This window comes from Mobula birostris, chromosome 1, assembly GCF_030028105.1.
Source record: "Mobula birostris isolate sMobBir1 chromosome 1, sMobBir1.hap1, whole genome shotgun sequence".
NCBI lineage: Eukaryota > Metazoa > Chordata > Chondrichthyes > Myliobatiformes > Myliobatidae > Mobula > Mobula birostris.
The window spans coordinates 241380103-241393447 of record NC_092370.1 but is presented as its reverse complement, the minus strand read 5'-3'; the positions used below and the strand labels follow the sequence as shown (position 1 = coordinate 241393447).

The 13345-nt window shown below is 42.3% G+C and overlaps 1 long non-coding RNA gene across 1 annotated transcript; it reads left to right on the top strand.

Annotated features, from left to right (window-relative positions):
• The first annotated feature begins 3410 nt into the window (after positions 1-3410).
• Positions 3411-9752, top strand: LOC140186742 (uncharacterized). Its single transcript, XR_011882936.1, has 3 exons — positions 3411-3467; positions 3566-3697; positions 9621-9752. It is a non-coding gene; the product is annotated as an uncharacterized lncRNA (long non-coding RNA).
• Positions 9753-13345: the final 3593 nt, after the last annotated feature.

The following is a 13345-nucleotide window of genomic DNA, read 5'->3' as shown; positions in this document are numbered from 1 at the left end:
GCTGAATAGCTTCAATACGTCTCAGAAAGTTCCTGCCTCTTTCATCATATGAGATGTACTGTATTTTTATTGTTGAATCTTTATGATTCAGATTAGCAGTTATATGATGGATTACGGTAGTAATCAGCAACCTTGGCCATGTAGTACATTCAAGGCAGATCTGAGGATAACAATTTGATTAGACTAAAAACACAGGAGATTCTGCAGATGGTGGAAATCCAGTGTTACGCTTAGAAGATCAAGTAGTATCTACAGAGAAGAATAAAGAGACCACACTTTGGGTCAAGACCCAGGTAATTGTACTTAAACATAAAAACAGAGAACAAACAAAATATTCAGCAGGTCAGATGTGTAAAGGCTAATTCATTTGAAGATATAAGCATGAAAGTAAATCACTTGTCTTTAACAGTGGGCAAAATTAACTGCAATATAGTGCTTCATGTTACTGAGGAACTGACAGCCTGGTGTTCTAGCATGGTGGGTCAGAAGACTGGGTTAGGGGCAACTATGGGGTCAAGCCAGATTTTAATTTGTTCCTTAGTTATGCATTTGGCAATATTTCAACTGGCTTGCCATTCCATGTTCAAAGTGGCTAACCAGAATGGGAATCTACTTCTGTTTTGGCCTCGGACAGTCTAATGTTAAGATGCTGGGTCCTAGAAAGTTCTAATACTAGGTGGGGCTAGGATCAATGCTCTTGGTTTTTATTATATAAATGGTAAAGAAGAAAAGAAGTACATTTCTGAATAACCTTTGAGCACAGTGGTCTATAAACAATGCTCTCAAATTAAAGTTATTGTATATAGCTTTAATATAGGAGAACTGATGAAGGGTCTCAGCCCAGAAAATCAACTGTTTATTCCCCTACATAGATGCTGACTGACTTGATGAGTTCCTCCATAGTTTTGTATGTGTTGCTAAAGAATTCTTCAGAATCTCTCGTGATTATTTATGTGGTTTGCTTTAGTCGGTCTGAGTGTAAGTGTTCACCCTCACACCTCAATTGACATCTAGAGATTCAGATATAGAATTGAATATACAGTAAACGGTGATCAATATCCTCATAATCTTGTTTAGCATTATGTCCAATAGCAGGTTTCTCCCCCTGTTTTACCATATTAAAGACAATGCTGGATTTTAATGATTTGGTGTACATAGACACGCACATATTTTTGCCAAGTTGGAACTTGTAGCCATTCACTAAAAAGAGAACTTTGTCTTCTTTGGATCTGGTTAAACTCCTTTTTCCGGCTCCTTCCTTTCCCAGACAACTGATTTGGAAATACAACATACAGTGTAGATAGAGTTTGGGCAGAAATCAAAGATTCAAAGTACATTTATAATCAAAGTATGCATGCAGTATACAACCTTGAGATTTATCTACCTGCAGACAGCCACAAAGCATAGAAATACAATGGAACCCATTCAAGGAAAACATCAAACACCCAACTCACAAAAAAAACAAATTGTGCAAAACTGCAAAATAGGGAGTATTTTGTCTGTTTCTTTGTTTGTTTTAAAAGGGAAAAAAAGAAAAAAACTGCAAAATAGAAGAGCAATAATACACAGAATATTAAACATCAAACTGTTGAAGGCATCCGTTAGTCTTGCGAGACCATGGATCTGCGCCTGGAAAGTCTTCACTCTCCAGGGCACAGGCCTGGGCAAGGTTGTATGGAAGACCAGCAGTTGCCCATGCTGCAAGTCTCCCCTCTCCACGACACCAATGTTGTCCGAGGGAAGGGCATTAGGACCCATACAGCTTGGCACCAGTGTCATCGCAGAGCAATGTGTTATTAAGTGCCTTGCTCAAGGACACAACACGCTGCCTCGGCTGGGGCTCTAACTCACGACCTTCAGGTCGCTAGGCCGATGCCTTAACCACTTGATCACGTGCTCACACATGCATCAAACTGTAGAGTCCTTGAAACAGTCTATGAGTGTTCTGGTTAGTTCAGTTCAGTTCAATTTCGGGCTTTGTCGTTCGTTGTCTACAGGTCGCAGAGCCAGTCCACCCCAATCAAAACAGCATGAAATAGCAACAGAAAAGAGAAACCAGAAACACACAGAACATGAACTGCAGAAGCTTCTAAAGATGTTGTGCTATGTCCAATGGTTTGTCCAATCTACAAACCATGCGAATCAAACCTTGGCCAAGATCCAAGGCTCCTGCACCTTCCTCCAGCAGCAGAGAGGGAGAGGGAGAGGGAGACTGGTCAAATGCAGGCAGATGGAGATTCAAAAATTCAGATGCTGCTGAACACCCACCTATCTTCTGCTGTTATTCTTGTTGATTTCAATCTTGTTTAATGCTTTAATCAGCGAGTTGGTCGAGAATTGGAGCCCCTCATGGATTCACACTCCACCATTAGGCCGCGTAATCCTTTCACAACTTTGCTCTCAACCACGCTGAATTCCTTTAGAGACAGCAAAAGCACTCTATTGGCCAGAAAACGCATTATCAAACTGCAAATTACAGGCTCCAATTGCACACAGATTTGTTGCAGATGTATATTTAAAAGAGGAAGAAATAGTTTTGTGAACTGCCTGCAGGACATTGTTATTAGTTGCTGGCATCATCTGCAGCAACATCTTCATTCTTACTGGCTCTGTATACAGGAACTGCCTATCCAATAGTATGATGGGAGTATCTTCTAACTTCTTCCTCTCCCAAACTACTGAATACCATTTGCTAGAGTTTTGCCGACTCATTTGCGTTCCAAGTCCTAAAGTAAGAGTGAGGGTCTGTTGACTCCGAGTCAGGGGAACACAGGTAAGCGATGCTGCGAATTGTAACGTCGAAACGGCAAGCTGTTGACCTCCCCTCTCACTGTGGCAGGAGCGATACCTCTTTCTTTCTCCCTCGCTAGTGAGAGAGAGGGCCTGTTGAGAGGCTGAAGAGTTGGGCTGGTCAGAAGTTTTTGATGGACTCCAGGTCGTGGTCTCTGGGGACTTGCCATTGCTTGCATGGTGGGTAGTGCGCGGGGCTGAAGCTTTTGCTGAAGCAAGGGTGGAGGTTGATGCCTTAGCTGTTGCTTGTGCATGGGAGGGGGATTTGAGGGTTCTAACATTTTTCTGTCATGAAATCTTTGGGGGGTTTCTCTCTGTTTTGTGAATGTCTGTGAAGAGTACGGATATCAGGTTGTATACTGTATATACTCCCTGACATTAAATTGAACCACTGAAGTTGGTGCTCACATCCTACCATACATCAAAGCTGTGAAACTCCGGCAGAAATCACGGAACTAAATGATGCTCTTAACCCTGCCTTTAATTATGTGATTCATTAGGAATATGGTAAAGGGTGCTTGTGATGCAGAAATAAATAAAATTAGCTTAAACCTAAAGGAAAAGAGGTGGATGCAGACGGACGACGAGGAAATTTCACTCAAGTTGCTTTTACTTAGATGGAGTGAAGTTTGCACTTCAATGAAATTTAATGTTTTGCAGACACCAGTTGGCAGCAGGTAAATTTTTCTGCACAGTTTGCAAATGCTTGTTAAAAGTTTGAAAGTGGAATGAGCAGAGGATGAAGATTGTTATCTCACCTCATTTTCTTTTGCAGCAGGTAGGTATAGCACAGAGAGGAGCGCAGTTTCTTTAACCCTTTTGCCAGTGTTTTTGTTGACGCCTGGGAGAGTCTCTGCTACATAAACAGGCGGGAGAATGAGGGGAAGGCCACTCGAAAGGCTGGCTGGTGAGTGTTGTGGATTGCGAACCATACTGTGGTTTTGTGGGGCGGGGGTTGAGGATTCCGTGTTCCATTCTGTTCGGCCAGTGCTTCTGTCATGCTTTGCTTGCAGATCCAAATGGGTGCTGGATATTCTATCATGGCTGGCACCTGGACATCTGCTCTACACATCTCGTGTCATGTCTAGATTCTCCAATCCTGAGAAAATACTGTCTGCGTTCACTCTATTGATGCATCTCATGATTTTATACCCTTTTATATCACTCCTCATTCTTCTTTGCTCCAATGAGTAAAGTCCTAGCCTGCTCAAACACTCTCCACAACTCAGACCCTCAGATTCTGCCAACGTCCTCATAAATTTCATCTACATCTTTTCCATAGCTTAATAGACCATAAGACCTCAAAACATAGGAACAGAATCAGGCCATTCAGCTCATCAAGTCTGCTACACCATTCCATCATGGCTGATTTATTATCCTTCTTAATCCCTGCCTTCTCCACGTAGCTCTTAATGCCCTGATTAATCAAAAACTTTTAACAACTTCCACCTTAAATATACCGAACTTCTTGGCCTACAAGGACATCTGTGACAATGAATTCCACAGGTTCACCACCCCTTCCCTAAAAAGACTTTTCCTAATCTCTGTTCTCAATGGATTTCTCTCAATTCTGAGGCTGTTGCCTCCAGTCGTAGACTCCCCAGCTATAGGGAACATCCTTTCTATATCCACTCTATCTAGGCCTTTCAACATTCAATAGGTTTCAATGAGATTACCCCCTCGTTTTTCTAACCCTGGTGAGTACCAGCCCAGAGCTTTCAAATGCTTACTTCAGTGGGCAAGTTGTTGGAGAGGATCCTGAGAGGCAGGATTTATGAGCATTTGGAGAGACATAATCTAACTAGGGATAGTCAGCATGGCTTTGTCAAGGGCAGGTCATGCCTAACGAACCTGACTGAATTCTTTGAGGATGTAGCAAAACACATTGATGAAGGTCGAGCAGTAGTTGTAGTGTATATGGATTTCACTAAGGCAGTTGATAAGGTTCCCCATGCAAGACTCATTCAGAAAGTAATGAGGCATGGGATCCAAGGAGACCTTGCTTTGTGGATGCAGAATTGGCTTGGCCACAGAAGGCAAAGGGTTGTTGTGGATAGTTTATATTTTGCATGGAGGAAGGTGACCAGTGGTGTTCTGCAGGGATCTGTTTTTGGGACCCCTCCTTGTTGTGATTTTTATAAATGGCCTGGATGAGAAAGTAGAAAGGTGGGTAAGTAAATTTGCTGAAGATACAAAGTTTGAGGATATTGTAGATACTCTGAAGTGTTGTCAGAGGTTTCAGCACAACATCAATAGGATGCAGAACTGGGTTGACAAGTGGCAGATGGAGTTCAACCCAGATAAGTGTGAAGTGGTTCATTTTAGTAGGTCAAATTTGAGACAGAATATAATATTAATGGTAAGACTCTTGGCAGTGTGCAGGATCAGAGAGATCCTGGGGTCCATAACCATAGGATACGCAAAGCTGCTATACAGGTTGACAGTGTTGTTAAGAAGGCGTATGGGGTGTTGGCCTTTATCAACTGTGGGATTGAGTTCAAGAGCCGTGAGGTAATGTTACAGCTATATAAGACCTCGTTTAGACCCCACTTGGAGTACTGTGTTCAGTTCTAGTTACCTCATTACAGGAAAGATATGGATACTATAGAGAGAATGCAGAGGAGATTTACAAGGATGTTACCTGGATTGGAGAGCATGCCTTATGAGAATAGGTTGAGTGAACTTGGACTTTTCTCCTTGGAGCGACAGAGGTTGAGAGGTGACCTGATAGAGGTGTATAAGATGACGAGAGGCACTTATTGTGTAGATAGTCAGAGGCTTTTTCCCAGGGCTGAAATCGCTAACATGAGGGGGCATAGTTTTAAGGTGCTTGAAGTAGGTACAGGGGGGATATCAGAGGTAAGTTTTTCACAGACAGGGTGGTGGGTGCGTGGAATGCACTGTCAGTGATGGTGGTAGAGGTGGATACAACAGGGTCTTTTAAGAGACTCTTAGCTCGGTACATGGAACTTAGAAAAATAGAGGGCTACGTGGTAGGGAAATCTAGGCAGTTTCTGGAGTAGGTAACATAGTCCGCACAACATTGTGGGCTGAGGGGCCTGTAATGTGCTGTTGATTTCTATGTTTATATGTCTCTAAATGCTCCTGATATGTTAACCCTTTCATTCCTGGGATCATTCTTGTGAACTTTCTCTGGATCCTCTCCAATGCCAACACATCTTTACTTAGAAAAGTGACTCCCAAGTCCTTTTGCACTTCTGATTTTTGAATTTTCTCCCCACTTACAAATATTCCACACTTTTGTTCCTTCTATCAAAATGCATGACCATACCCTTCCCTGCTTTATATTACCATTTATCACTTCTTCCCCATTCTCCCAATCTGTCTAAGTCCTTCTGATACCCTGTTCCCTCAACACTATATGCCCCTTCATCTATCTTTGTATCATGTGCAAACTTGGTCACAAAGCCATCAATTTCTTCATCCAAATCGTTGTTATATAGCATGGTTGGCTGCCAGCCTCTGCACTAGATAACCAGAAAAGCCCCCATTTATTACCACTCTTTGCCTTTTGCCATTCAGTGAATCTTCTCCTTGATAATAGCACCAAAACTCTCTTCTTCCCCCAACACTTTCACATTTCTAGTATTCTGCTAGTGTCTTCCATGGCCCCTTCCAATCATCTTCGGCCAGCTTCTCTCTCATGCTTCTGTAATTCCCTTTACTCCATTGTAATACGAATACACACGATTTTAACATCTCCTTTTCAAACTACAGGGTGAATTCTATCATATTATGATCACTGTCTCCTAAGGTTTCCCTTGCCTTAAGCTCCCTAATCAAATTTGGGTCATTATATAATACCCAATCCAGAACTGCAATTCCTCTAGTGGACTCAATCACAAGCTATTCGAGAAAATTATCTCATAGGCATTCTACAGTTTCCCTATCTTGGGATCCAGCAACAACCTAATTTTCCCTATCTATCTACACATTGAAATCCCTCATGATTACTGCATCATTGGCCTTTTTACATGCCATTTCTATCTCCCATTGTAATCTGTAGCCCACGCCCTGGCTATTGTTCGGAGACCTGTATATAACTCCCATAAGGGTCTTTTTACACTTAACTCTACCCACAAGGATTCCACATCTTCCAATTCTATGACACCTGTAAGGATTTGGTTTCTTTTTTTTTTTACCAATAGAGCAAGTGCCTAACTGCCTGTTCTTTCAAATAACATCTTTTCTATAGGGGATGACCAATACTGAACACAATAGTCCAAATGTGACCTCATTAATATCTTGTACAACTGCAACTTAACATCCGAGCTTCTGTATTCTTTGCTCTGATAGCAGGCCAAAAACTTTTTCCATCACCGTCTATTTTCAGGGAATAATGTGCCAGAGCTCCAATATTACCCCTATTCTAGAACATTCCCTAGTACCCTACCATTCACAGTAGAAGTCCTACCCTCATTTGTCTTTCCAAAAGGCAACACCTTCCATTTTATGTATTGAACTCCATTTGCCATTCCTTGGCCCACCTGCTCAGCTGATCAAGATCACTTTGTAACTCTTGATAATCTTATTCACTGTATATGGCAGCACCTATTTTAATGTCATGGACTTAAGTCACTTCATAGTGATTCCTTTCCTATAATACAATGCAGAGAAATGGATCCCTGGTCAACAAGCTGATCTGAACCAAGCTTCATGTTGGGCTGTCCTTGGATATTTCTCTCCTTCTCCACACACATTTCCTGCCCCAAATAAACTATGTTAAGTTCCAGGTTGTACTTCATGGTTGAGCTTGGATTCCAAAAAATAACAACCTTTATTAACAACAACGATAATCCACCTTGATGTGATTTTGCGTTAACCTGGTAACCAGGTTCAGTAAAATAAAGACGCAGATGGTTTGTTCATGCCAGGTTATGGAACCCCGAAGGCATATCATAAACAGGTAGCTAATTTGCTCATCCATAATTTTGCCTAGTGTGTCAGCAGTGACTCAGCGGTGACAATCTCTTCTGTGGGCCGAAGTTTTGTGGGATGAGGTCCACTTCAGAAAATGACAGTGTACTGAGTGTAGTGCAGTCGTGGGAGTACTGAATTTCAAGTGAAATATGTGACCAGATATGACACTGATTCAAAGAAGCACATTGGAGTTTTCCACAATAACCTGACCAATACTTATCACCTTGTCAACATAATTAAAAATGGATTATCTTTTCTTTGTCACATGACTGCTTGTGGCAGCTTGCTGTGTGCAACTTAACTGTTTTTCTTCCTACTTTACAGCAGTGAAGACAAAGCAAAAATGTTTCATTGTTTCTAAAGCCAGAGTAGTGTAGAGGTTAGTGCAATGCTCTTACAACATGGGCCATCAGAGTTCGGAGTTCAATTCCAACATCATCTGTGAACGGCTTGTATATCCTTCATTTGGGTTTCCCCCGGGTTCTCTGGTTTCCTCCCATATTGCAAAGTCGTCCCGAATTGTAGGTTAATTGATCATTGTAAATAAATAAATATATAAATAGATAGATAAATATTAATTTGGAGTTTTATGAAAAGGAAAAAGAAGTTGGAGGTAGTTTTAGTAAGAAAATATGGAACATCCTTGATTTTATATTTTAGTTCTCTCCAATTGAATGCTAACATTGCATTTGTCTTCCTCACTACTGACTCAGTCTGTAAGATAACCTTTAGGGAATCTTGCACCAGGACTTCCAAGTCCCTTTGCACTTCTGAATTTTGTCTCTGTTTAGAAAATAGTTTACACCTTCATTCCTTCTACCAAAGTGCGTGCCCATACACTTCCCTGCACAATATTCCAACTGCCATTTCTTTGCCCATTCTCCCAATCTGCCCAAGTCCTCTGCAGACTGCTTGCTTCCTCAGCACTACCTGCCCCCACCTTTGTATTGTCTGCAAACTTGGTCACAAAGTTATCAATTCCACCACCCAAATCATTGACATATAATGTGAAAAGAAGCGGTCCCAATACAGACTGCTGCAAAATACCATTAGTCACCGGCAGCCAACTGGAATAGGACCCCTTTATTCCAACTCCTTGCTGTTTGACAATCAGTCGATCTTCTATCCATATTCATATCTTTCCTGTAATACTAGCTCTATTTCATTGAATGTTTAGATGTCCATTTAATAAATGAAGATAACTTTTAAATGGTGAACTGATCTATGGATGGTTTCAAGCCTGGCTGTGAAAGGACGGTTGAGCATGGGATGAGAAATCTCATTCCTTAAAACTCCAGAGCTACAGAAACGTCAGCAGAAGCTCCAAAGATGCAATCCCTGAGAAAGGAACGATCTGTCAGCTGTCTATATCCCAGCAGGGGTGATGAGTGTGAATACGTAAATTTAAAACTTTAGCTTGGATAGGAAGGAAACTGGAAAGAAATTGTATGTTCAAGACTGGGGCAGAGGAAGAGTTGATGAAGACCTGACAGGAACATGAAGAATGATTAAATGGATGGTCTCAGTTCAATGATAAAGAAGTCCATAGACTCCTCAAAACCTTTGGAGAATGAATCTTCCTGAAATTATGTTGACGGAATGGCACATTAGTACCATGTGCAAAATAATACTTTCTAACCTGCCTGCTTCGACATAGAACACAGATTTCCATAGCTGACAAATATCTAGATATTAATTGGGTGATTGAAAGCCCCTTTCCGAGTGCTTGAAAGATAAAAGAAAGATATTTCAATCATTGTGAAGTAAAGGTGACAAAGTAGTTAAAGTATTTCAGGAGTTAGTCTTGCATTGTTTTTTACATTTACGTTGAAGCACTGTTTTTCTGTCAAAGTAGCAAATATCAATTCTTGATACTAATTCCATTACAGACAGTCACAAGCCCAGGCGAGAAAGGAGTAAAGTTGGGCACCGGGCTAAGGATCCTATCTTGTAATAACCCAGAGCTACGAATATGCCACTGAAGCTCTAAAGACCTCATCCTTGGGAGAGGAAGGATCTTCACCTAGATGGGTGACCTCTGGGGACAAATTGAAAGACTGGCCAAGTCAGAAGACTCCGTTGAGCTGCTGTCAGTGGCCGCTGCCCCTGAAGGGGTGATGGACTTAAGAAGAAGGTGATTCTTGCTCATTTTATTTTTTATATTTTTCATTGTGGACATTTGTTTGTGAAATGAAGAATCAATGGAAATATGCAACATAGTAAGACCACGAGCAGAAACAATATTGTTTGCTTACTTTTCAGCAACTAAATAGCACTGAGATGACTTGGGAACCTCCAGTTATGAGTAGAACTTGAAAAAAAAAGAAATAAGTCCAGATTGTTATGAGTTTATTCAGATATAGAGAGATATGTCTTATGATACAAACCCACTGAAAAGAATATTGAGTTGAAATTTTATATATTCTGGCAAACTTAATTAGCATTGGACAGTATATGAGAAAGGAAAGAAGCCCCTAATTTGCCTACTTAAAGTTCAGTTCATTGTGGTTTACCACTCCCACTGGCCTTGTACAGTCAGTTATTTATTACTTATTTCTTTCTTGATACAATGCGGGGTTCAAGCCAGGTTGCACCGGCAGCCCCTGACAAAATCAATTAACCCTAACCTCATCGCAGGACAATTTACAATGACCGATTAACATCACTGCCTCTCAAAGTCCAACCCTACGCCCCCGTCGTGAGAGGTGGAAATGGTAAGGCCAACCAGCAGGGCTCTGGTGAAGCTGTAAACCAATCACAAACAAGAGAAAATCTGCAGGTGCTGGAAATCCAAGCAACACACACAAGATGCTGGAGGAACTCAACAGGCCATGCAGCATCTATGAAAAAGAGTGAACAGTCAACGTTTTGGGTCAAGATCTTTCAACAGGACTGGATCAAAAAAAAAGATGAGAGGTAGAGTTAAGAGATAGGTTGAGGGGAGGGAGAAACACAAGGCAATAGGTGAAACGATGAGAGGGAGGGAGGGAGGGGTGAAGGAAAGAGCTGGGAAGTTGATTGGTGAAGGAGATACAGGGTTTTGGTGAAGGCCAAGAAAGAAAAGGGGGTAGGAGCACCAGAGGGAGGCAATAGGAAATAAGGTGAGAGAAGGAAACGGGGATGGGGAATGATGAAGGAAGGGGGCGGGGCTATTACCGGAAGTTCGAGAAATTGATGTCCATGCCATCAGGTTGGAGGCCTCCCAGATGGAATATAAGGTGTTGTTCCTCCATCCTGAGTGTGGCCTCATCATGACATGGAGGAGGGCATGGATAGACATATGGGAATGGGAATAGGAAGTGGAATTAAAATGGGTGGCCACTGGGCGATCCTGCTTTTTCTAGCTGATGGAGCATTGGTGCTTGGTGAAACAGTCCCCCCCTCCTTGTTCACCATTCCCCATTCCCTTTTCCCTCTCTCACCTTATCTCCTTGCCTACCCATCTCCTCCCTCTGGTGCTCCTTCCCCCTATTCTTTTTTCTCCCCTTTCTTCCAAAGCCTTCTGTCATCTCCTATCAGATTCTCCTTCTCCAGCCCTGTATCTCTTTCACCAATCAACTTCCCACCTCTTTACTTCACCCCTCCCCCTCCTGGTATCACCTATCACCTCGTATTTCGCCTTCCCCTCCCCCACATTTTACCTCTACCCGTCATCCTTTTTTTCCCAGTACTGCTGAAGGGTCTCGGCCTGAAACGTCGGCTGTACCCTTTTCCATAGACGCTGCCCTGCCTGGCCTGCTGAGTTCCTCCAACATGTTGTGTGTGTTGTGTGGTGAAGCTGTACAGGCCAATTTCCTGTACAATGGATTACAGAAACATTGATGAACTCCAACCACAACATCGACTTTAGTGGGCGGTGGAGACGAGCAGGCATCAATGGCCTTAACTCCACTGGGAGCTAAAAGCCCAAGAGGAAAAAGATTAATTTACCTAGTGCATCTTTGGACTGTGCAAGGAAACTGTAACACCTGGGGAAAATCCACACATTTCACACAGAGGATGCACAGACTCCTTACAGACGGCATTGGAATTGATCTCTGAACTCTGGAACACCCCCAGCTATGATAGTGTTCCATTAACCTCTATGCTACCATGGCACCCATGGACAGTTTCCCATGGATTGTCATGAGTTGCTTCCAGAATGATTACTTTAAGTTTATGTGATACAGAGTAAGAATTTGGCAGTAGTTCCCACTGGCTAGGCCATCAAGGAATGGACCTGATCACATCTTCCCATCTCATGTTGGGTTGCTTGAGGCACAGCATGTAAAAGCACCCCTTCAAAGACTCTACTGTGCTAAAAAAGGGATTCAAAATACCTCAAAGACAGGACTGTCAGCACCTATGAATAAGCTGCATATAAAGAGTTATAGAGCACTACAGCACAGAAACAGGCCCATGTAGTCTGCACCAAACCATTACTGTCTGGTTCCATTAATCCCCAACTGGACCATACCCTCCAAACCCTTCCCATCCATATCCTTATACAAATTTCTCTTACATCTTGCAATTGAACACACATCCACTACTTCCACTTGCAGCTCCTTACAGTCTCACACTACCTTCTGAGCAAAAAATTTCTTCCTCAGATTCCTCTTGATTTCACCTTTCACTGTTAACCTATGATCTCTAATTTGAGTCTCACCCAACTTCAGTGGAAAAAATCTGCTTGCATTAATCCTATCTAGCCTCTCATAATTTTGTATACCTCTGTCAAATCTCCCCTCATTCTCCTTCACTCCAGGGAAAAAACATCCTGACCTATTCAGCCTGTCCGCATAACTCAGATCTTCAAATCCTGGCAACATCCTTGTAAATTTTCTCTGAATTCTTTCAACCTTATTGACATCTTTACTGCAGATATGATGGACACCTGAAACTTTAGATTGCTTCTTTTCCCAGATACTGATTGAATTGCTGAATAGGTTTTAAATTCATTTATTTTTATTTATTTAAAGATACAGCATGAATAACTCTTCTGGCTAAATGAGCTGCACACCCAGCAACCCTCCTATTTAGTGCTAGCCTAATCCCAGGACAATTTACAATGACCATTCCATTAGTGTCATGAGACCATGGATCTGTGCCTTGGAAGGTTTCCATGATGCAGGCCTGGGCAAGGTTGTATGGGAGACCAGCAGTTCCTCATGCTGCAAGTCTCCCCTCTCCACGCCACCGATGTTGTCCAAGGGAAGGGCACTAGGGCTGATACAGCTTGGCACTGGTTTTGTCGCAGAGCAATATGTGGTTAAGTGCCTTGCTCAAGGACACACACGCTGCCTCAGCCAAGGCTCGAACTAGCGACCTTCGAATCACCAGACAAATGCCTTAACCACTTGGCCACAATGACCAATTAACTTACTAACCAGTACATCTTTGGATTGTGGAAGGAAACCAAAGCACCTGGAGAAAACTCACATGCACATGAGAAGAACTTACAAACTTTCTCACAGAGGACACCGGAATTGAACTCCCAACTCCAATGCCCCAAGCTGTAATAGGGATGCATGCTACACTACTGTGGCACCCTAATTTTACAGGATGGGTCAGAACTTACAGCCCTTCTCTGACTGCCTTTGGGATGGTGGTCATGGTGATCTGAACAATAACAATT